This window comes from Phyllopteryx taeniolatus, chromosome 21 (genome assembly GCF_024500385.1).
Source record: "Phyllopteryx taeniolatus isolate TA_2022b chromosome 21, UOR_Ptae_1.2, whole genome shotgun sequence".
NCBI lineage: Eukaryota > Metazoa > Chordata > Actinopteri > Syngnathiformes > Syngnathidae > Phyllopteryx > Phyllopteryx taeniolatus.
The window spans coordinates 3,057,375-3,082,718 of NC_084522.1; the positions used below are offsets into that span (position 1 = coordinate 3,057,375).

At 45.2% G+C, this 25,344-nt stretch overlaps 4 non-coding genes across 4 annotated transcripts; 3 read left to right on the forward strand and 1 right to left on the reverse strand.

Annotated features, from left to right (window-relative positions):
- The first annotated feature begins 9,279 nt into the window (after positions 1 to 9,279).
- trnal-uag (transfer RNA leucine (anticodon UAG)) lies at positions 9,280 to 9,361 on the forward strand. The gene has a single exon. It is a non-coding gene; the product is annotated as a tRNA-Leu (tRNA).
- A 7,162-nt stretch (positions 9,362 to 16,523) lies between these two features.
- On the forward strand, positions 16,524 to 16,605 carry trnal-cag (transfer RNA leucine (anticodon CAG)). The gene has a single exon. It is a non-coding gene; the product is annotated as a tRNA-Leu (tRNA).
- A 546-nt stretch (positions 16,606 to 17,151) lies between these two features.
- Positions 17,152 to 17,222, reverse strand: trnag-gcc (transfer RNA glycine (anticodon GCC)). The gene has a single exon. It is a non-coding gene; the product is annotated as a tRNA-Gly (tRNA).
- A 132-nt stretch (positions 17,223 to 17,354) lies between these two features.
- trnal-cag (transfer RNA leucine (anticodon CAG)) lies at positions 17,355 to 17,436 on the forward strand. The gene has a single exon. It is a non-coding gene; the product is annotated as a tRNA-Leu (tRNA).
- Positions 17,437 to 25,344: the final 7,908 nt, after the last annotated feature.

Sequence of the window (25,344 nt, forward strand, 5' to 3'; positions counted from 1 at the left end):
TCACACCCGCCTGCTGGCGCCTCACCTTCGAGCTACGCTCACACCCGGTTCCCTTATCTAATAAGATGCAAAACTATCCACTTTGCAGACTGGGACGCCTGTTGTGAACCCAAGACATGTTACTCTCTGGGCGGAGAATGAAAACCCTAATAAACGTACAAATGGTTGAAGGCAGTCCTTTGATGTAGAACTTCAAAGAAAAGATGGTTGGCTTGAATACAGATCTCCAAACATTTGGCCCTTGCAAAGGAACTCTGATTGTAGTACTATTGAAATATTCTACAAGATCAAATCAGATCAGCTGCAGTTTTGGGATATTAACCGACGTAACGTGTTCGGCCGGGAGACCCTCGTCATGCGTCAGCCGACGTTATGACAAACTCCACGTCTGTCACAAAATGCCACCTCCAGAAACGCCTTTGTGATCTATATGTACATATATATACACACACATATACTATACATCTGTGGTGCAATCAATTCGAAATTGAGCTGATGTACTGTATAAGGAAATGAATCTGCAACAATGACTTCATGTGGGATGACGTGTGTGGCGGACATGCTTCCCGCAAACTGAGGTTACACAGTGACTCCCCACGGCTCGATAAACTGCATTCTTCGAAGCCGCCCTGCTGTGAGACTGCCCCATGGAGACGCCTCGTGGACCCTAAACTAATTGACGTCTACCCTCGAAGTCTGAACTCCCAAGCATCAAAGGCCCCCACCGGACCACCTGTCTCTGAATAGGAACACATGCTGGAACAAGGCGACACCCGCTGGCGTCGAAAGGAACTGCAACCCGTGAACTCTCATTTGACAAGGATAAATGTCTGTTTTGATATTTGATGAACTCTGCAGAATTATTCCAAATGTAGGCCTTGATGTCTGTGTCGATGTGTCAACTTTACCAGCGCAATTACAATTACATTTTCATTAAAAGCATCTTGATCACTTCTATTCTCATCAGCACACTTGTGTATCTTAGCCTGATACACACACACACTGAGCAGGAAAAAGGTTTCTCACCAGTGTGTGTTCTTGTGTGTATTTTTAAGTGTCCCATCACAGAGAATATTTTACCACAAACTGTGCAGGAAAAAGGTTTATCACTCGTTTGGGTTCTTGTGTGTCTTTTTCAGCTTTCCTTCCTAGAAAATCTTAGACCACAAACTGAACAGGCAAAAGGTTTTTCTCCAGTGTGTGTACTCATGTGTCGTTTCAAAATGCTCTTATAAGCAAATGTTTTCCCACACTGAGAGCATTTCCATTGTTGTCAGTGTGAAATGTCATATCACCTTCCGACTGTTCATCATCATCACTTTCATCATTGTGAGTAGAGTGCGACATCATGTAGTCACTATCTGATTTTGGAGCAAAGAGTCCGTCTGCTTGTTATCCTCCACAGGGTTCTCCATCACCTTCTGTTGTCATGTGTTGACTTTAGCTGCTGCTTGGAGGCTCCGCCCCTCTGCTCTCCTCACTTTGGCCTTCATCTTTAGTCTTCAAAGGGACACCAGTCGATAGAAACTTGGTGATGACCTCCTCTACTTCATGTTTGCTATGGGGGTGCTCTTCCGCATCCTCTTTTTTAATGGGAGTGGGCTTCAATTTCTCTTCCTCTTTGATGTGGTGGACCACTTAGTCCTCCAATTCCTTTAATGTGAGGGGGCTCTGGCTCCTGCCGCTCAGTACGAAGATCTTCAGTGATGTCTGCAAGACACAAAAAGACAAACACACAGTTTGTTAAATCTGTTCTCATGTTGTGTGTTTTAGTTTCGATTTATATTTAAAGTTCATATGAAAGACAGATGAGTTTGATATCCATCCATCCATCCTTCCATTTTCTGTACAGCTTATCCTCACAAGGGTTGCGGGCATGCTGGAGCCGTCCCAGCTCAAATTATTCTCTTGTATTTTAGACAAAAGTTAAAACACCAATGACCTCTAGGGGGCATTCAAGGATTGGCCACTGACATAGGTTTAGGTCAAATCAACATTACAGGACAGAAATAATGGGTGCTAACTTACTGTAATTAAATTACTTTATTGCAATTAAGTTACTTTCATAAATACTGTTAATGACGTGCTTACTCTAACTTTCTCACTGTCCCGGCTATATGGAAGGGTTTTGTCCAGAGTTTGAGTCCGTTTGACTAGCTTGCAGTTTAAACTGTGCTTCGTAAGCGTGTCTCTTTGTAGGTGCCATTTTCGGGGGTCCTTAGCCAAACCGATGTTATTTTGCACAATGCAAATACCGGCGCTATATACCTACTGGGGGCGTGCCTTTAGCGTCCTCTTTCACGCGCACCCTTCCCCCTTTAACGTCCGCATGCTGTCCTCAGTCACGTCCGCCTTTCCTTAATATAACCAGCGTGTTGGCAGGAAATGCTCCCAGTCAGTCAAGCGGAGCGCTCATCAAAGTCACACAACAACATTTACAGATTTTGGTGCACACATAAGGTGCGCCTCATTATAAGACGCCCCGTCCATTTTGGAGAAAATTTAAGACTTTTAAGTGCGCCTTATGGTCGTGAAAATACGGTAGTTATTGACATTTTGGATTATTCTTAAATTTTGGAGGATAATGGCTTTATTTTATTCTTAAATTTTATGATATGATACAGTGGAGCATCAGTTCATATTGCAGTCATTAAATAAATTTGGCTTTAGTAATTATTTTTGCTCCACCATTAAAACCCTCTTTGAGAACAGCAATAGCTCCATTAATTTATCAGGTGGCACATCCCCTAGATTTGAGCTTTCTAGAGGTATTAGACAGGGTTTTCCTGCATCTCTATATCTTTTTTTGACAGTGGCACAGCTCATGGCATATCATGTTAAAAATAGTGCTGTTGAAGGTATCTCTCTCCTTGGTAAAAAATTCATCTTGACTCAACTTGCGGATGATTCACCACTTTTTTTGGAAAAATGAAAGCCAAATCTCTGCAGCCTTTAATGTAATTTGGGAATTCTCAAGGGCTTCTGGTTTATGCTTGAATATTAACAAATGCGAACTCATGGCTATTAAAGATTGTGCAAAATCTGAACTGTATAGCACAATAAAAAAGGAAGTGCGATACTTTGGTATCTCAATAACAAAGGATCAAAGCACAAGATGCAGTTCAAATGTCAACCCATCCATCCATCCATTTTCTGAGCCGCTTCTCCTCACAAGGGTCGCGGGCGTGCTGGAGCCTATCCCAGCTATCATCGGGCAGGAGGCGGGGTACACCCTGAACTGGTTGCCAGCCAAACGCAGGACACAAACAAACAAACAACCATTCACACTCACAGTCACACCTACGGGCAATTTAGAGTCTCCAATTAATGCATGTTTTTGGGATGTGGGAGGAAACCGGAGTGCCCGAAGAAAACCCACGCAGGCAAGGGGAGAACATGCAAACTCCACACAGGCGGGGCCGGGGATTGAACCCGGGTCCTCAGAACTGTGACGCTGACACTCTAACCCATCGTTCACCGTGCCGCCCAAATGTCAACCCAATTATTTAAAAAAAAATATATAAAAATAAAATAAATTAAAAATTAAACCAATGGCTCTTACGAGATCTATCGCTAGGAGGAAGAATCTTAAATCAGAAGGAATCTCAAAGGAAAGGCTCTACATGTCGATAAACAGATCCTGAGAGAGCTTGATAAAAGGGTCCTTAATTTTGTGTGGAAAAATAGGCCTCCTCCTGGAAGCCGTCACCTTATCGTGGTGGAGGGGTTTGTGTGTCCCAATAATCCTAGGAGCTAAGTTGTCTGGGTCTTCACGCCCCTGGTAGCGTCACCCATGGCAAACAGGTCCTAGGTGAGGGACCAGACAAAGCGCGGCTAAAAAATACCCAATGAAGAAAGAAACAAATGGATCGAGGTTTCCCTTGCCCGGACGCGGGTCACCGGGGCCCTCCTCTGGAGCCAGGCCTGGAGGTGGGGCTGGGAGGCGAGCGCAGAGTGGCTGAGCCTACACCCATGGGGCCCGGCCGGGCACAGCCTTCCCATGGGCTCACCACCTCTCTTTCCAAATACTTTTCTTTCTTTTTTTTGCAATAAAAACCCACAAAGACAAGATTGCTTCCTGACTTATTCTGTCAGTAAAAGATTTGCCAAAACACGTCACCATTTTTCTCATTAAATATATTTCCAAAGGTGCTATTAACGTGAAAATTTCACCAGATGTTGGGAACAACCCAAGTAATCCATACATACAAATAAAGTAGAACAAATAAGATCAGAAATTTAGTTGAGTGTAATAATGTGAAATGCCAGAGGGAAAAAAGTATTGAAAACACCAACTGGTATTTATTTATTACTTTGTACAAATGCCTCTGTTTGCAATGACAGCTTCAAGACGTCTCATGTATGAAGAAACTAGTCGGATGCATTGCTCTGGTGTCATTTTGGTCCATTCCTCTACACAAGCAGTCCTCAAATCTCAAAGTGTTCCGTGGGCTTCTTTGATGGACCTTGAGTTTCAGTTTTTTTCCATACATCTTTGATTGGATTCAAGTCAGGTGATTGGCTGGGCCATCCGAACAGCTGTTGTTTTTCTTTGAAAACGATTGAGAGTTTCTTGGCAGTATGTTTTGGATCATCCTGTTGAAATGACCACCCATGTTTCTTTTTCATCATCCTCCTAGATGGCAGCAGATTTTTGTCGAGAACGTCTCGGCACATTTACCCATTGATCCTTCCTTCAATAATGTGACGTTTACCAGTCCCATTTTCAGAAATGCATCCCCACACCATCAAGTTCCCACCTCCAAACTGTTGGTATGGTGTTTTTAGGGTGATGTGCAGTGCCATTTGTCTTCCAAACGCGGTGTGCATTATCTAACAGTTCAAGTTTGCTCTCATCCAACCAAACTAATTGTCCAAATGTTGTTCAGCAAACTTTAAACAAGTTTTTACTTACCAGCAGCACGACGACAGGTGGGCACTGTGGGAAAAATGGCAAAATATTGCACCGAGCAGAGCATGCATTTGTTATGCAAATGATTTGGTACAGAAAATTGTTAATAACTCTAGTCCTTATGTCAGCACTGCAATTGGCTGGCGACCAGTTCAGGGTGTACCCTGCCTCCTGCTCGAAGATAGCTGGGATAGGCTCCAGCATGCCCGTGACCCTTGTGAGGGTAAGCGGTCCAGAAAATGGATGGATGGATGTATTGCAAGCATCGATTCTTGTTGTCTCTCTGACCTGACTTTGTGAATTACACTTTCAGCAATTAAGGGAAACTTACATATTATTTGATATGTGAACAAATGAGCAGGTTTACTTTGATATAAGAAAGCGTAAACCCTCAAAGTGTGTGTGTGTCGGTGTGTAATTCTTACATGGAATGTCTTTGTGTGTTCAGAACACAACTCTTGCTAAGACTATTCTTGTTTTGTTATGATAAGCAGCAGCATCAGGGGTTGAGGTCACGAGCAGAGAGGTTATTGAGGGACTGGGTGACCCCATGGTGGCAGTGAAGAGGTGGTGCTTGTCTTGGAGAACAAGGAGGAGGAGGAAGATGTGGTGCTCTTATTGGGGGAGAAGGAAGAGAATGGAACAGGAAGCAGCAATAACCCGACCGGTAGAGATGCCGTGTGTAAGGCTGCCGTACTGGGGAGGCAATTGTATTACGCATACAGTGTAAACAGCAAAAATGATGAAATCACGGTCACCGCTCATTGGTTAGTATTCGGGGCTTTGTTTCAAGGCAGGACGAACAAAATGTGTTCTTCGGTTGTGTTCACCGGGGGCCTCGCCATCTAAATTCGTAGTCCCTGGATGGATCGCATACAAACCAATCGGGTGTTGGAAGCTGTCAACTTATAAAACTTAAATTCCAAAACAATTTGTCCCAATTTGTTTGAATTTCTACATTTTAAAAATGTTGTCAAGAACATTACGAGGGACAGTTGTTGAAGTCTATTATATAATGGGATCAAAATTATTCTGCATAATGTTAGATTGCAAACATAATCATGATTCTGTCTAATTGTTAATAAATTATGGCTTCAATGTTTATTTTATAAAATAAAAAAATATGTGGAGAGTGACATGAGTGTCACATTTCATCACCACACAAGATGTGAGCATAAAAGCGGTTGAAATGGTAATCTGTATTAAATGTTGATTAATATTCTTACCAATACAGTAAAATGTTGAGATGATTCACTTGATCGACAGTTTAATGCCTATCATGCCCTAATTCACTGTCGTCCTGGCTCAGCATCCTGCAAGTTTTCCTCAGCCTTTCCAGTTTTAGACAGACAACTTTCGTGCCAGGTTCCACCAACCCAAGCTGTGATCGTATAGTGGTTAGTACTCTGCGTTGTGGCTGCAGCAACCCCGGTTCAAATCTGGGTCACGGCATGAATGAAGCCCTGCAGTTACTTTTTTTAGTGCTGGTTTATGTGGGACAGTTAAAATAATCCACAGGGGCTTGCCCAACTGTTGGATTTATCTTACCCAACATTATAAAAAATAGACACAAAAGGAATGAAGACACTGGTTTCTTTTTCTCATGAGGAGGGCGTATGGGAGATTGTTCACATCACAGTCTCTCAACATGCTCTAACCAATCTCTCCCGTCGCTCCTGCATTTATTTGAAAATAGGAGGGTTTTTCCCAGACATAATGTTCTAAACAATAAGACACAACACAAAACATTGGACCAACACCTGTCACGTCCCCGACCACATCCGATCACGTCCTTGGTCCAGGCGCCCTTCCATCGGATGATGCTGAGTCATCTTTTTGAAGGCGAGACATCTAAAATCGTCCATAATACTAATGCAAGCTAAGCAAATAAATGACAACTTCTAAAATATATTTAACATAAGTTATCATGTGTTGTGCTTTTCTGCTTACTTCTAGTTAGAGAAATGTTTTATCACTGAGTGCAAAGTTTTCTCCCACAGGATGAGTCATGTGCTTGCAGGTGCAAGGACAAATTTGAGCTGGAGTCTTCCTGTGTCTTGATAAGAAGTATATAATTCTTCTACTGTCTCAACCACAACAAAGAGTGTTATGTGCTGATCAACAAGCATGTATGCCCCCACCTTTTTGATGTTGTAACTCATATGTAACAAGGGAACTGCCCTAAAGTAATAAAAAGAGAGAACCCGGCAGAGTGAACTCAGAAAAATGGTTGGAGACTGTAACTAAGTACACTCTTGGCCGTTTTCTCCAGGCAAGTCTGAAAACTGAACTACCTCTGTGTCTGTTTTGATTTTTAGGTTTTAGGTGTCTTGAACCTGACAGTCTCTTTGGTCTTCCTCTCGCGCTCTTGCCTGGCAGCTCCATCCTCATCATCCTTATACCAACATATAATATAGTCACTATTTCTCCTCTGGACGTGTCCAAACCATCGAACTCTGCTCTCTCTAACTTTGTCTCCAAAACATTGAACATTGGCTGTACCTCTGATGAGCTCATTTTTAATTTTATTCAACCTGGTCACTCCGAGAGCAAACCTCCAGCTCTGCTTCCTGTTGTCTCTTCAGTGCCACTGTCTCTAATCCATACATCATGGTTGGCCTCACCACTGTTTTATAAACTTTGCCCTTCATCCTAGCAGAGACTCTTCTGTCACACCTACAGCACACCTCACCGCTGTTCTGCTGCCCTTGTACATGTCCTGTATTATTCTAACATACTTCTCTGCCACTCCAGACTTCCGCATGCAGTACCACAGTTCCTCTCTGGGTACTCTTGTCATCGGCTTTCTCTAGATCTACACACAATGTAGCTCCTTCTGACCTTCTCTGTACTTTTCCATCAACATCCTCAAGGCAAATAATGGATCTGTGGTACTCTTTCTAGGCATGAAACCATACTGTTGCTCGCAAATACTCACTTCTGTCCTGAGTCTAGCCTCCACTACTCTTTCCCATAACTTCATTGTGTGGCTCATCAACTTTATTCCTCTATAGTTCCCACAGCTCTGCACATCACCTTTATTCTTAAAAATGGGCACCAGTACACTTTTCCTAAATTCCTCAGGCATCTTCTCACGCGCTAGAATTCTATTGAACACGCCGGTCAAAAACTCCACAGCCACCTCTCCTAGATGCCTCCATACCTCCACAGGAATGTCAACAGGAACGACTGGCTTTCCATTTTGCATTCTCTTTAATGCCTTTCTAACTTCCCCCTTACTAATCATTGCCACTTCCTGGTCCACCACACTTGCCTCTTCTACTCTCCCTTCTCTCTCATTTTCCTCATTCATCAACTCCTCGAAGTATTCTTTCCATCAAGCTAGGACACTGCTGGCACCTGTCAAAATATTTCCATTTCTATCCTTAATCACCCGAACCTCCCGCACATCCTTACCATCTCTATCCCTCTGTCTGGCCAACCTGTGTAGATCCTTTTCTTCTTCTTTAGTGTCCAACCTGCTACACATGTCATCATATGCCTCTAGTTTGGCCTTTGCCACCTCTACCTTTGCCCTCTGTCACATCTCAATGTATTCCTTTCCTTGACCTTGTAGGTCACCCTATGTTCCTGCCTCTTCTGGAAAAAAGTGTTCACTACAGCCGTTTGCATCCTTTTTGCAAAGTCTACCACCATCTGTCCCTCCAAGTTCCTTTCCTGGATGCCGTACTTACCCATCACTCCTTCATCAACCTCATTTCCTTCACCAACATGTCCATTACAATCTGGACCAATCATGACTCTCTCTCTGTCTGGGATGCTCAGAACTACTTCGTCTAGCTCCTTCCAGAATTTCTCTTTCACCTCTCGGTCACATCCCACCTGTGGGGCATAGCCACTAATCACATTATACATAATACCCTCAATTTCAAGTTTCAGCCTCATCACTCGATCTGATACTCTTTTCACCTCCAATACATTCTTAGCCAACTCTTGTTTTAAAATAACCCCAAGTCCATTTCTCTTCCCATCTACACAATGGTAAAATAATTTAAACCTTGCCCCGAAACATCTATCACAAGCCACGACCAAATCGTTGGTCGTGGCTTGTGACACTACAAGAGGTTTTGTCGTTCCCGACATGATATGTCGGGCCCTATCTGGGAAATCTGCTGCGATAGCTAATCGGGCCAAAATCTGGGCTAAAATCCTTTCGTTTGATCTTGGCATGAGAAGATTATTCTCTCATCCAGTGGCTTAAATGATTTCAGAGCTCTCCTTTCCACATTTTTCATGTCAAGGTTGGCTATGATAGGGAATGCCGGGGATCCCATAATACACCATAATTACCGTTCGGTCGGAATTACATTTGCCAAAATATTCCACTTACAAAGATGGTGCTTTCAGGTAGTGTGGCCGAGTGGTCCAAGGCGCTGGATTTAGGCTCCAGTCTCTGAGGAGGTGTGGGTTCAAATCCCACCACTGCCACTTCCTTGTCAATATAGTTAATCTCTTACTATTTTGTCATTGGCTCCGACAAGGCATTTGGGACAATAGATATTTTCGGCCACAAGAAAGTCAAGGTCTTTGCCGTTTTGTTTGGACTGTTTTACTTGTCCCCTCCTTGAGCCGTCACCTTATCGTGGTGGAGGGGTTTGTGTGTCCCAATGATCCTAGGAGCTAAGTTGTCTGGGGCTTCACGCCCCTGGCAGGGTCACCCATGGAAAACAGGTACAAGGTGAGGGACCAGACAAAGCACGGCTCCAAAGACCCCTATGATGAGAAAAATGATTGGATTATGTTTTCCCTTGCTCGGACGCGGGTCACCGGGGTCCCCCTCTGGAGCCAGGCCTGGAGGTGGGGCTCGAAGGCGAGCGGCTGGTGGCGGGCCTGCACCCATGGGGCCCGGCCGGGCACAGCCCGAAAGGGTAACGTGGGTCCTCCTTCCCATGGGCTCACCACCTGTGGGAGGGGCCATAGGGGTCAGGTGCAATGCGAGCTGGGCGGTAGCCGAAGGCGGGGACCTTGGCGATCCGATCCCCGACTACAGAAGCTGACTCTAGGGACATGGAATGTCACCTCTCTGGCAGGGAAGGAGCCCGAGCTGGTGTGTGAGGTCGAGAAATTCCAACTAGATATAGTCGGACTCGCCTCCACGCACAGCTTAGGCTCTGCTACCAGTCCTATCGAGAGGGGTTGGGCTCTCTTCCACTCTGGAGTTGCCCACGGTGAGAGGCGCCGAGCAGCTGTGGGTATACTTATTGCTTCCCGGCTCGGCGCCTATACTTTGGGGTTCACCCTGGTGGACGAGAGGGTAGCCTCCCACGGCCTTCGGGTGGGGGGACGGGTCCTGACTGTTGTTTGTGCCTATGCACCAAACACCAGTTCAGAGTACCCACTCTTTTTGGAGTCCTTGGAGGGGGTGCTGGAAAGCGCTCCCGCTGGGGACACCATCGTTCTGCTGGGGGACTTCAATGCTCACGTGGGCAATGACAGTGAGACCTGGAATGGCGTGATTGGGAGGAACGGCCCCCCCGATCAGAACCCGAGCGGTGTTCTGTTATTGGACTTCTGTGCTCGTCACGGATTGTCCATAACGAACACCATGTTCAAGCATAAGGGTGTCCACAGGTGCACTTGGCACCAGGACACCCTAAGTCGCAGTTCGATGATCGACTTTGTGGTCATGTCATCGGACTTGCGGCACTCGGGTAAAGAGAGGGGCGGAGCTGTCAACTGATCACCACCTGGTGGTGAGTTGGCTCCGATGGTGGGGGAAGATGCCGGTCCAACGTGGCAGGCCCAAACGTATTGTGAGGGTCTGCTGGGAACGTCTGGCGGAATCCCCTGTCAGAATGAGTTTCAACTCCCACCCCTGACAGAACTTTGCTCTTGTTCTGGGGGAGGCGGGGGACATCGAGTCTGAGTGGACCATGTTCCGCGCCTCCATTGCTGAGGCGGCCGACCGGAGTTGTAGCCGTAAGGTGGTCGGTGCCTGTCGTGGCGGCAATCCCCGAACCCGCTGGTGGACACCAATGGTGAGGGATGCCGTCAAGCTGAAGAAGGAGTCCTATCGGGCCTTTTTGGCCTGTGGGACTCCTGAGGCAGCTGATGGGTACCGGCTGGCCAAGCGGAATGCAGCTTTGGTGGTCGCTGAAGCAAAAACTCAGGCATGGGAGGAGTTCGGTGAGGCCATGGAGAAAGACTTCCGGACGGCGTCGAGGAAATTCTTGTCCACCATCCAACGTCTCAGGAGGGGAAAGCAGTGCACCATCAACACTGTGTATAGTGGGGATGGGGCGCTGCTGACCTCGACTCTGGACGTTGTGAGCCGGTGGGGAGAATACTTCGAAGACCTCCTCAATTCCACCGACACGCCTTCCCATGAGGGAGCAGAGTCTGGGTTCTCTGAGGCGGGCTCTCCTATCTCTGGGGTTGAGGTAACCGAGGTGGTTAAAAAGCTCCTCGGTGGCAGGGCCCCGGGGATGGATGAGATTCGCCCGGAGTTCCTCAAGGCTCTGGATGTTGTAGAGCTGTCCTGGTTGACACGCCTCTGCAAGATCACGTGGACATCGGGGACAGTGCCTCTGGATTGGCAGACTGGGGTGGTGGTCCCGCTTTTTAAGAAGGGGGACCGGAGGGTGTGTTCCAACTACAGGGGGATCACACTCCTCAGCCTCCCTGGTCTGTTCAGGGGTGCTGGAGAGGAGGGTCCGTCGGGAAGTTGAATGGCAGATTCAGGAGGAGGTGTGTGGTTTTCATCCTGGCCGTGGAACAGTGGACCAGCTCTACACCCTTGGCAGGGTCCTCGAGGGTGCATGGGAGTTCGCCCAACCAGTAGACATCTGTTTTGTGGACTTGGAGAAGGCGTTCGACCATGTCCCTCGGGTGGTCCTTTTTTTTTAATGAACTTCCAATCTTTACACTGAAGTGTATCCCTGGGTTTTATTTTACTACTTCCTTTCCCCATTTTAGAGAATTTGGTCCAGTTTGTCAACACCTAGGATGTTCTAAAAACTGGTTTCTTATCAGTAGGACAGCAACTCAAATTTTCTGTTGTGGTAATTCTCACTTCAACCTTTTCAGGTGGAGAATTCTAGCCTTTGTATCCACAACAGTCTGCTGTTTACAATACCACTGTTTTATATGAGATAAATACCTAGTGGTATTTTATCTCCATTCATTCACTTCTCAATCACACAAGCGCTTTATTACTGCGATTTTCAGGGAATTTAAGTGTACACAGGACTCCGCCGTCCTTTTTCTACGGAATTTATCTGACTCCGCCGTCCCTCATTTACCTGCCATTTACTAGTATTCACAGGGTTTTCCAGCAGGCAATGACCTCCAATCATTAACACACAATGACATCCAGTCATTCACTTCCCCCTTTAAGGAAGTTTAACTCACCACTGTTGTCTTCCCTCCATCGGAATGCCGTCAACCATCAGATCCCAGCTGGTGGGTCGAGGTCCAGTCCTGGAAAAGGATCTCTAGGCTCTCTCTAGGGAGCCTGCCGTGGCCACGGTCTTTCTGGAGTCCACCACACCCGCTGGAATCCTTAGGTATTTTGGCATCCGGCTCGAAGGACCAGGTTAATCTCAGGTTCAAACAACCTGGAACATTTAATAAACAATAAACAAGGAAGGAAGACAAGAGATGGTTTATATACTCGCGAGGAGAACGATTAGAGTTGTTCACAGTCACAATCCCCTACCGCTCTGAACACACTCTGTCGATCCCTCTCTTTTTTTTCCCTAAGGGCGGTTCCTAGTTACACAGACGTTGCTGCTATCTTGAGATAAGGGCACACACAGCAGCGACGTAAAACAATCACATATATGACTCATTGCAGATGTGTTCTTCATCAGCGTTGATTGCTGCAACCTTTGACCTTCGATCGCAAAATGTTCCAGCCGCTATCTTTTGATGAGGGCACAGTCCTCTTCACAGTCAACGTCAACTTTTATGATACAATCAACATTATACTGCTAAATGCATGCTTTGAAAATACTATAAGAGTAAATATGGGATAACAAATGTACATTTATTCTAACACCTAGTCTGCCATCTGCCCTTGCTCCCTGCAAACCAGTGCTCACCTCTTGCGGCCCACCGACAACACGGACTCCTACCCTGCCAGAACGGTCCTTGTTGGAACCCTGCCAATCCCGGATTTAGTTCTCGCAGTTCCTTTGTTCGCTTCCAAGCTGCAATAAACTGTTATTCACAAACTCACCTCCCTGTCCTCTCTGCATCTAGGTCCAACTTGCAACCTGAATCCTGACAGCATAGTCTGGCCCGTCATGGACCCAGGTGACACGGCTCCCTTTCGCCAAACAGTTACCGGACAGAGCATGCTTTTGGAGCAACACGACCAAGACCTCACCCTGCTGACTCAAAAGTTACGTGACTTCTCACAAGCTCTCACATCCCTCCAAAATCAATTTGCCTCACTCCAACCTTGCGCAGAGCTGCCTGCTGCAGCATCCACAGCTCCCCCCTCACCCATGTAATGCGTGAACCATACATACCCGCACCAGCCCCTTACGACGAAATCTAGGGTCTTGTCGCGCCTTTTTGTTCCAGTGTTCACTTGTGTTTGAACAGCAACCACAGTCGTATTCTACCGACAACGCTAAAATTGCCTACCTCATCGGCTGTCAGCGCTCTCGTGGGCCACGGCGGAATGGGAGAAACGGTCAGCCGTCTGTGCGTCATATTCTTCTTTTTCCATGGAGGTGAAGAAGATTTTTGATCACACGGTGCACGCGAAGGACCGGAACATTTTGGGGCAACATTTTGACGTACTTTGTGAGTTTTTCGTATTACTTTTTGACTCCAATTTGGGGCATGGTGCCCCAAGTGAACACATTTGAATTGGGAACACCTGGGGACACCCTGGGGAACCCTCATTTTGGGGCACAAGACATTTCGGGGAACCGCGGCGGGATGGTTTCGTGCAGTACCGGCCACTAGAGACACTAGAGACCTCTGCTTTTAACAGCCACCCGCTTTTCCGGATACTTTTCCACGCTGCCGTGGGGGCTTCAGAGGGCTTAATCAGGGGCACTCTGATGTGCTTTGGGGCACCCTCCGGGTACTTTTTGGGGGCACTTCCGGGGCTTTAAGGGGCACTTCCGGGGGTTAAACGGGGGCACTTCAAGGGACTATTTTGGGATCCATTCTGGGGCATTTTGGGATCCATGCTGGGACTTTGCTGGGACATGCTCTGGGTGAACTCCGGAGCTCCGTAAGGGGTACTTTTTCACATTTTGGGATCCATGCTGGGACTTTGCTGGGACTTAGTGCAAGATGCTCTGTGTGACCTCCGGAGCTCCGTAAGGGGTACTTTGTTACTTTTTGGGACTTTTGTTACTTTTGGGGGTCTGTCCCGTGAAGATACCAGGGGCTTTGCAGGGACAAGTTCCCGGGACACTCCTCCACTTTTCGGGGCACCACTAGAGGAATCAAAATCTTGTACACTTCCATTACAGGCTGGGAAGTCCGGGGCACTCCGCTGCATTTTGGGGTCGTCAAAAAGAGGAATCAACCAATTGCCCCTGCATCAGAGCGCCGCCCGGTGGCGGGCGTGGCTCCCGTCAGGCCGCCGCTGGCGTGGAGCGTGCTCCGGGGGGCCCCAGCAACATATTAAAATTTCAGACCCTTGGGACTTTTTGTGGGAAAGCACTTTAATACTTCTCCCGCTCGACAGACTAAAAGCGTATGGCGCCTGGCCTCCAACCCCCTTTGTCCAGGCTACAGTTTTGGGACCTGTCACACAGGGGGACGTCCTCTGCGTGTCAGTCTTGGTCCACGCTCAGACCACCGGGAAGCTAACTTCCGTTCTGAGGTGTCTACGGACTTGAGACTTTGGGGGCTCACTTTGAGCCCGCATGCCCATTTTCAGACGTCTGGCACATTGTTAAGTGCCTTGGCTGCCCCCTAAAGGCTGCGGCTAAGCGCGAGGCCTACTCCACTGCATTTTGGCCAGTATCTCCCCAAGGCTTCTAGCGAGGGTGCTGGGATTTTAGATACTGAATCAGCAGTGCCTGCAGCTGGTGTGTGTGAATTTTCAGACGTCTGCCACAATCCTAAGTGCCTCAGCTGCGGCTCGACGCGAGCCCCTCTGCACTGCATTTTGGCTGCTATCTCCCCAAGGCTTCGAGCGAGGGGGCTGAAACTTCAGATTCTGCATCAACAGTGCCAGCAGCTGGTGTGTGTCAATTTCCAGACGTCTGGCACATTCCTAAGTGCCTCAGTTGAACCCCACCTGGCTGCGGCTGCTGTCAAAACTCCATTTGATCATGTGCCCGGCGCCTACTTCCGGGTTGCCTTCGTAGTGCTAAAACACTCCAAAACGAGGTGAATTAAACAGCTAGGTGCATATAGTGCGCATATCAACGTGTAGGTGTACTCCTGCTGTCGAACTATGGTGCTTAAACACGTTAATAAGTGTCGTTTCGTGATTTTTAATGTGATTTTGTGTAATTACGAGCCGAACGTCGTTGCGTGCTAATATCCGCCTTACTTCCGGCTTCTCTTCGTGGCGATAAACACTCCAAAATGAGGCGAATTAAACAGATAAGTGCATTTAGTGTGCAGATCAACGTGGAGGTGTACTCCTGCTGTCGAACTATGGTGCTTAAACATGTTAATAAGTGTTGTTTCGTGATTTGTAATGTGATTTCGTGTGACTACAAGGCGAACGCCGTTTCGTGCTTATATCTGCCTTACTTCCGCCTTACTTCCGGCTTCTCTTCGTGGCAATAAACACTCCAAAACGAGGCGAATTAAACAGATAGGTGCATGTCAATGAAACTATTACTGTTGAAAACAATGATTTGGAAACGGCTACTTCAGGTAAACAATGTGATAATGTGTCAGATTAAAATGGACATGAGGATATCACAACAGCACGGAGATCAATCTGCACAGTGAAACCGAGGGAAATTCTCACCTACAAACATTTTGGACAGCCATCTTACCAAGCATGGAACACATAATGTTTGCCTGTGTACCGTACCCAATTCCCTACTACTCAGCACAACCTGACATGTACTAGTGTCAGGTTGTGCTGGGTAGTAGGGGATTGGGTACGGTACACAGGCAAACATCATGCACAATGTGAAAAATGATGTCGTGGAAGGATTTCTCCATTTCACGCCAGATGATGGTTTAGACACACCTTTTTTCTATTATCAAAGACTCTCAGTAAATGTAACATTGATTACACTGCCTGTATTGGGCAGTGTTATGACAGCACTGCAGTAATGTCCAGTGTTCACACTGGGGTTTAAGAAAAATTCAGAAGAGGTCCCTCGCGTAATCTACATTCATTGCCATGCGCGCCAAGTTGGTGAATTACGTTCGCAAAGTCGACGCATATGACCCACGTCTGACAAGATGTGACCAACAAACACTTGGTTCCTGTCCTCGGTCGTCCAGTACCGGTCGGGGAATCGGATCCGGGTCTCCCGCATGGGAGGCGAGAATTCTACCACTGAACCACCAATGCTTGGTATGGGGGCTCTTGCACTTTGACGACATTCCAATGCTCTCGAACGGGTCGCCCACCGGATGAGCAAACCGCCTGGGGTGAATAAAGACCCGTACCCTTTCTTCCTTGTAAACAATGCAACGTACTCCTGTCAGGATGGCCGAGTGGTCCAAGGCGCTGCGTTCAGGTTGCAGTCTCTATGGAGGCGTGGGTTCAAATCCCACTCCTGACAGTGTCTTGTGTATAAAGAGAATGTGTGCATTCTGTTGTTCATTTCCATTTTGTGAGTGGGCCTCTGCTGAGGGGGAATTCAGTGCTCACATGGCGAGTGACAATGTGACTCGGAAGTGCGTGATAAAGGCGAAAGCCTCCTCACCCCTCCCCGATCCAAGCGCGAGTCGTGCTAACTTATAGGAATAATGTGCTCGTCACAGACTGTCAATAATTAACACCATCTTCACACATAAGGGTTTCCAGATGAGCACTTGACACCAGGACAACCAAAGGACGCAGTTCGATGATCGACTTTGTGGTCGTGTCATCGGACATGCTGCAGCATTTCTTGGACACTGGGGTCAAAGAGGGGCGGAGCTGGTTGGTGAACTTTGTTTGGAAAGTCTACGCATATGACCCACTTCTGACAAGATGTGACCAACAAACACTTGGTTCCTGTCCTCGGTCGTCCAGTACCGGTCGGGGAAAATGTGTGTTTTGCAAGCAGAAGGAGTTTGTTCTCATTTACCTCAAATAGAGCTTAATATACACAAAATGGACAAGCTGCATTGGCCGGGAATCGGACCCGGCCCTCCCGCGTGGCAGGCGAGAATTCTACCACTGAACCACCAATGCTTGGTATGGGGGTTCTTGCACTTTGACTACATTCCAATGCTCTCGAACGGGTCGCCCACCGGATGAGCAAACCGCCTGGGGTGAATAAAGACCCGTACCCTTTGTTCCTTCTAAACAACGCAATGTACTACTGTCAGGATGGCCGAGCGGTCCAAGGCGCTGCGTTCAGGTTGCAGTCTCTATGGAGGCGTGGGTTCAAATCCCACTCCTGACAGTGTATAAAGACAATGTGTCAATTCTGTTGTTCATTTCCTTTTAGTGAGTGCGCCTCTGCTGAGGGGGAATTCAGTGCTCACATGGCGAGTGACAATGTGACTCGGAAGGGCGTGATAAAGGCGAAAGCCTCCTCACCCCTCCCCGATCTAAGCGCGAGTCGTGCTTACTTATAGGAATAATGTGCTCGTCACAGACTTTCAATAATTAACACCATCTTCACACATAAGGGTTTCCAGATGAGCACTTGACACCAGGACAACCAAAGGACGCAGTTCGATTATCGACTTTGTGGTCGTGTCATCGGACATGCTGCCGCATTTCTTAAACACTGGAGTCAAAAGAGGGGCGGAGCTGCAATCTGATTCCCCCTGGGTGGTGTGTTTGCTTCGATGTTGGGGGCAGATGTCAGTTCGACATGAAAGAGAATTACGTATTTTGAGGGTGTGCTGGTTATGTCTGGCAGAGTCCCCAGTCAGAAGGAGCTTCAACTCCCACCTCCGGCAAAACTTTGTCCATGTCCCGGGGGAAGCAGGGGACATTAAGTACGAGTGGCCCATGTTCTGTCTGCAGACTTTGTCTTCATTCTCCTACTCTTGACTTGGATTCCTACATTTCAGATGAGTATTGAGTCAGTAAGTCAGAGGCACTGGCATGCATATAAACATCAGAAAACTATGATGCAATGAAAAACAACACAATCGAAGTCTGTCGGAGTGGCTGAGCCGTCCAAGCAACTCCATTCAGGTTGCAATATCTACGGGTATGCAGGTTGACATTCTGCTTCTTGTGTGATTAGACTGACAAAAACTGTCTGTTTCCTCTCCTTGGCTTTCCAGTCCAACAAAAATTGGTACAACTAGGGTGTTATCATTGTTTCTGCCCTACACTGACACGAAACAACACAAGGAATATTTGTGAGGATGGCCCAGCGCGCCAAGTTGGTGAACTTCGCAAATTCTGACAAGATGTCACCAACAAACACTTGGTTCCTGTCCTAGGTCGTCCAGTACCGGTCGGGGAAAATGTGTGTTTTGCAAGCAGAAGGAGTGCTCTTGCACTTTGAGTACATTCCAATGGTCTCGAACGGGTCGCCCACCGGATGAGCAGACCGCCTGGGGTGAATAAAGACCCGGACCCTTTGTTCCTTCTAAACAACACAATGTACTACTGTCAGGATGGCCGAGCGGTCCAAGCTGCTTCATTCAGGTTGCAGTCTTTGTGGAGGCGTGGGGTCAAATCCCATTCCTGACAGTGTATAAAGACAATGTGTCCCTTCAGGAATTCATTTCCTTTTTGTGAGTGCGTGTTAGATAAATTGTAGAAGTTACCATTTATTTGCTTAGCTTGCATTAGTATAATGGACAATTTTAGATGTCTCGCCTTCAAAAAGAAGACTCAGCATCATCCGATGGAAGGGCGCCTGGACCAAGGACGTGATCGGATGTGGTCGGGTCGTGACAGGTGTTGGTTCAATATTATGTGTTGTGTCTTATTACTTAGAACATTATGATTTGTAATCCCTCCTATTTCAAATAAAAGCAGGAGCGAGGGGGGGGATTGTTTAGAGCGTGTTGAGAGGCTGTGATCTGAACAATCTCCCATACGCCCTCCTCATGAGAAAAAGAAACCAGCGTCTTCATTCCTTTTGTGTCTATTATAATGTTGGGTAAGATAAATCCAACATTAAATTGGTCCTTCGAGCCGGATGTCAACACACCCGAGGATTCCAGTTGTGGAGCCGACTTCCAGTTAAGAGACCGTGGCCAAGGCAAGTAAGACCCTTTCCGGGACTGGTCTTCATACTCCTCAACTGGGATCTGAAGGTTGACGACAATCCACAGGATTGAAGACGAGTGGTGAGTTAAATTTTTTACAAAATTTTTAGGAAAAAAGGATTAAAGAGTGAGTGAATTGCGCGACGAAGAAGTCTGCGGCAGAATAAACCTTGTGTAATACTAGTCACTGGCAAGTGGTCAAGATGGACGGCGGAGTCCCACAAATTCCGTGAGGACGGCGGGGTCCTGTACGTACTTAAATTCCGTATTTCTGTGTTTCTGTGTTTCCGTGTTTTCGTGTGTTTATAAAAACGTTATTAATATCGTGTGTATGTGTAAAAGTATGAATGTATAAGACTGGATTGTAAGTGACAACTGGGTTTGGAAGCAAAGGCAAGAATTCTCCGCCCCAATTGGGGTAGAAGCTTGAGAATTACCAGAACTCAGACGTTTATTGTCACCCTGTCATTTTTGAATAAAGTCAGTATTTAGGTCACTCTAGGTGCAAATAAACTGACTTCCAAAATTCACAAAAATGGGAATAAATAACAGTAAACCGGATCAAAAAATAGACCTGACGTGTAAAGATTGGAAATATGTTCAACTTCAAAACCCTTCCAAAATAGAACATTTAAACACGTGGATAACCAAATACGGTTTCGCTGGCCAGCTAAATTCGCAAAAAATAGTTCAACTTCAAAACGAAATAAAGTGTCGACACAAAAATGATATATCACAAATACAAAAAGATGGATTTGACGACTTACTCTTCTGGTTAAACATGGCGTCTAAAAGAGAAAAAGGAGGGGAAAATAAGAAACAGTTAACAAATGAACAAAAAGAGCAGGAAGGTAGACATAAAAATATGTTGTTTCAAAGACAGGAAGATGACGAGACAGGATCAATAATAAGAATTAGCGAGAAAAAGATAATTGAAGAAAGTTGTAAAAAAAAAAAATAAGGAAACAAAAGCATCAGCACCCTTGTACCCGGTTTTGCCACCTCATGAAAATCCTCCAACTCAAGAGACACAAACACAACGAATTTTACGATCGGGAGGGGTACAAATGAATTGGTCTAAAACTATGGGAGAAACATTTTCTCCCACTCCCAAAATAACAAATATAACCTCAGACGAGGGAGACATGGATTTATTTCCAAATCCAAATATACAAGAGGACCAGAAAGAAAAAATGTTCGTCTATAGGACCTGGACTAATGAGGATGTGAAAAAGGCCGTAGCCGGCATCACACCTTATCAACAACAGTTAAAAAATGCTTTACATGCGAATTCGAAAGAACACATTAACAGATGGGTAGATAAACATTGGATAAACCTAGCAACTGGCCCTCTGGAGGAATATGTTAATCATGCCCTCCACGCAGAAAGAGTGTTCGACAAAAAACAAAAAGAGAAGATAGATGTCTTCCTCGACGAAGAAGCAGAAATATACTATCAAGGCAGAGAGAGAGAGATAATTTTAGAGGACGCGGCAGAGACCGTGGGAGAGTAAGATATGGTAGAAATCGAAATTATTATGATAATACCATCTGTTGGTGCTGTGGAAACAAAGGCCACATTGCACGTGACTGCCCTAAAAAAATAACAAAATTAAAATAAAAGAGAATATGGACAAACTACCACATGACTAGGCCAGCCTGCTTCCCAACTCAACAAATCCACTTGTGTAAACATTACAGAGAATGAGGAGGTGGATTTCAATTTACAGGACATTCTGAGTTTGGACACTGAAAAACCTGAAATAACCAAATAATAATGCATTCTTTTCAGGACCAATAGAAAATAACAGTCAATTTTGGTTTGCATTCACATTTGAGAAAAAAAAATATATATACATTTACTAGATTACCACAAGGTTACTGTGAAAGTCTAACTAATTATTCACAAGTTATAACAACACGCATGTCTTCTGACATCTACAGATGGAGAGACATGCAAAGATTCATTGACTTTACTGCATCATCTAACAGAAGAGGGACATAAAGTTAACAAAAAATAAATTGCAATGATGTAAAAGACAAGTTAAATATCTAGGCCATAATTTAAGTATAGGAGGAAGGACTATATTAGAAGACAGGAAAGCTATAGTCTTAAAAAATCCTAAACCACAGACGAAGAAACATATAATAATCATTTTTAGGTCTGACAAATTATTGTAGAGCATGGATTCCAAACTATGCAGAAATTGTTGCACCATTGTCAAAATTAATGTACAAAAACAATCTTAAAATGACATCACCTGTTTAATGGAGTACAGAGGCAGAAAAGGCCTTCTGTGACATTAAACAACATTTGGTGTCCAGTGCTGCGCTAGGCCTTCCAAATTTAATGATAAAACATTAATTCAAATGGTAGATTGTAAAAGCTATTGCATGACCTCCATACTTACACAACAATACGGTAATGAGCTAAAACCAATAGCTTATTTTTCAACTAGAGAGCAGTTCACCCTTAAGGTCCCACATACAGTGTCTGCTCTCCTATTGCAAACCAATATGGCGTTTTGATCACCTGCAAGACATTTATCTTGCATTGCCATCTTGACTGTTGAGCGATGCACAACCTTAAATCCAGCCACACTAATACCCTTACTTGATGAAGGCACGCAGCATGATTGACAGGAATTGGCTGAACAAGCTGCTGAATTAGTAGCATTAACCGAGGCATGCAAACTAATGAAAAATAAAGATGGTACAATCTATACTGATAGCCAATATGAGTATTCCACAACAAGACCGTAATTATTGTGAAAAACAAAGTGCAAAACTACAAAATGAAATTTACATTAGCACAGGAAAAAAAAAAAAAAAAAAAAAAAACCCTATTCAAATGGGCTGCTATATTGAGCCATGCTGTGTCACATGGTTCAACCGGAGGGATGGTGGCAGAGATAGATTGACACTTTACAGCCCTAAAAAATAGCAGAAAGAAACACGTGGGTTCATTTAACACACTATAAGAGTCATTTCAGCTGAGTACTCAAATAGGGAAGGTGAGCAAAAGTCTGATAACGGAGCGGGAGCAGATGTGTAGATTCTGAAAACGCTTGCTGGTCAGTGAAGAAAAAAGACACCAACCCTTTTAGTGAGAACTCAGCAGAAAGGCACACCCACGTTGGTTATGAGATTTGATAGGTTGTTACGTAGCAACTTTGGCTACTATGGTGTTGGTTTTGTTTATGTGGTACATGGGACGTCCCACCCTAAATGATAAAACCAATTTTTTAGATAGAAAATCACCTACCAACTGGACCAATATGACAAACCCAATAATAAAAAAATTTGAATCATTAACTCGTGTCAAAAGGAGTATAGCTGATGATCAAAATTGTGGGCATGGCCTCCAAACGCGGCAAAAAGGTTTAATATTTTGTCCCCCCCAAAATCAAGCTGCTTTAATCCTAATTCCATATGCGGCTCTCACCAATGATGCTCAAGAGAATGGGCAGAATTGGGGATTTAGATATGACTGGTATGCAACTATAGGCTTTGGATGGGAACACCTCATTGGTGAAACAGGTTATGATTGGTCCAGTTGGTCAAAAAAAAACACAGCAAAAGAACATAGAAAGAAGTTTAACCTAAGCAAAACGGCTTGTGTTATATTGTGTATTGTATATTGTGTATTGTGTTATAGGAACCGTGTTAAACCAAAAATGCCATTGAAAACTTCAAAGAAAGGTGGACAAATTTTAATGGTTAACAACATAACTACTGATGATTGGTTCCTTGTAAATCATGGGATCCTATATATCCCGTAACAGAAGCAGATAAACACAAACCAATGTTTTCTACTTTAGTAGCACCAAATAATTTCACTTGTATAAACATGATTAATAAAGGGAAAAAATTAGGACCACTGAACGACACACAGTGTAAAGTAATTTTAAAAGTCAAACCAAATTTTGTGCCAGTATCACGGAGCGACATCTGGTGGTGGTGCGGAGATGATAGACTGTTTGATAGATTACCTAAAGATATATCTAGATTATGCGCTATTATCACTTTGATATTGCATGTGTCAGTATACCCTATGCCTGTTCAAGATTTAATGGAAAGGGCACCAATGTTTTTGTCCAGTCTAGAACATATACAAAAAAAGAGATTTGTCCTGGCAGGGGCAAAATAATCCAACATACATCGACGCCAGGTGTTCCTCGTGGGGGTTCCTAATCAATACAAATTGGCTGACCAAGTTGCAGGAGGATTTGAGTCTTTCATATGCTGGTGGTGTACGATTAATAAAAATGTTGATGGGATAAACTACATCCACTTCAATGTACAGAGATTAGGAAATTGCACTCAGAGTGGGTTGGAAGCTGTGCACGAGCAGCTCAAGGACGTTCCAAGGCCGCATAGCTGTCGACATGCTCCTCGCAAGAGAGGGAGGTGTTTGCGGTATGTTTGGAAAACAAACAATACTGCTTCAGATGGCAGCTTGACCAGAGCCATCGATGGTCTACGGACCCTCAATCAACACCTCTTTGTGGGACAGCTGGATGGACGTTTTTGGTAAATATAAAACCCTAATTTCACCAATATTGATATCAATTGCTGTTTTTGCAGCCATTCTGACATTGTGTGGATGTTGTTGTATCCCATGCATTCGGGCATTAATCAGTAAATTAATCACCACAGCCATAACCCCCATGGAGAACCGTATGGAGCTGATGTATCCATTACTGTATGATGATAATGATAATAATGATAATGATGATTTTGCTTTAACTGATTTGTTTCCTGATACAGATGATTACAATGTTTAAACTACAACATTCATATATGACAAGTTTACTCTGAGTGTAAATGTATTTGTTTCATAAAAATGATTCTACAGTTAAAAATCGAAATGAAGTGACTGTAAGATGATATGAGAATTTGTGCAAATACATGATAAACAGGAGGGAAATGTTAAATATATTATAGAAGTTATCATTTATTTGCTTCGCTTGCATTAGTATTATGGACGATTTTAGATGTCTCGCCTTCAAAAAGAAGACTCAGCATCATCCGATGGAAGGGCGCCTGGACCAAGGACGTGATCGGATGTGGTCGGGTCGTGACAGGTGTTGGTCCAATGTTTTGTGTTACCTCCTGAACCACTTCTCATACACAACTTTGCTGGTGTTGAACGTTCCCATGGTGTATCTCCATAACTGTCTTGAAGGCGTTGAAGGAAAGTGCCGTGGCAAGGACGTGATCGGATGTGGTCGGGTCGTGACAGGTGTTGGTCCAATATTTTGTGTTGTGTCTTATTGCTTAGAACACTATGCCTGGGAAAAACCCTCTTATTATCAAATATTTTGTGTTGTGTCTTATTGCTTAGAACATTATGATTTGTAAATCCCTCCTATTTCAAATAAATGCAGGAGCGACGGGGGAGATTGTTTAGAGCATGTTGAGAGGCTATGATCTGAACAATCTCCCATACGCCCTCCTCATGAGAAACAGAAACCAGCGTCTTCATTCCTTTTGTGTCTATTTTTTATAATGTTGGGTAAGATAAATCTAACATTCGCCAAACGCGTAAAGTCCCTGTTTGTAAACGAGGATGATGGGCTTTTTTGTTTTCCTGCAAAAAAGAGCCCCACAAAATCCTGAAGACCACTTGAACTCACCTCCCCGTCGTGGAATCGAACCCGGGTCTTCCGCGTGACAGGCGGAGATACTGTCCACTATACTAACGAGGAGTCTTTAACCTTACCTTCACCTAGTGTCAAGCACACGTCACTGCACCTGAACACCGGCAATTCCAGGAAGCGAGGCAGTTTGCTGGTCCTGCTAACAGATAGCACGTTAGCAACAGTTTCAGTTGTGCAATGACAGGCGGAGATACTGTCCACTATACTAACGATGAGTCTTTTACCTTACCTTCACCTTGTGTCAAGCACACGTCAATGCACCTGAACGCATTGGTAATGCCAGCTCGTGAGGCACTTGACTGGTTCTGCTGACAGATAGCATGAGCGTAACAGTTTCAGTCGTGCAGTGGTTATGTTCGCCGAACACGCGTAAGGTCCCTCTTTGGAAACGAGGCTGATGGGCTTTTTTGTTTTCCCGCAAAGAAGAGCCCCACCAAAAGCTCAAGACCACATGAACTCAAGTCCCCG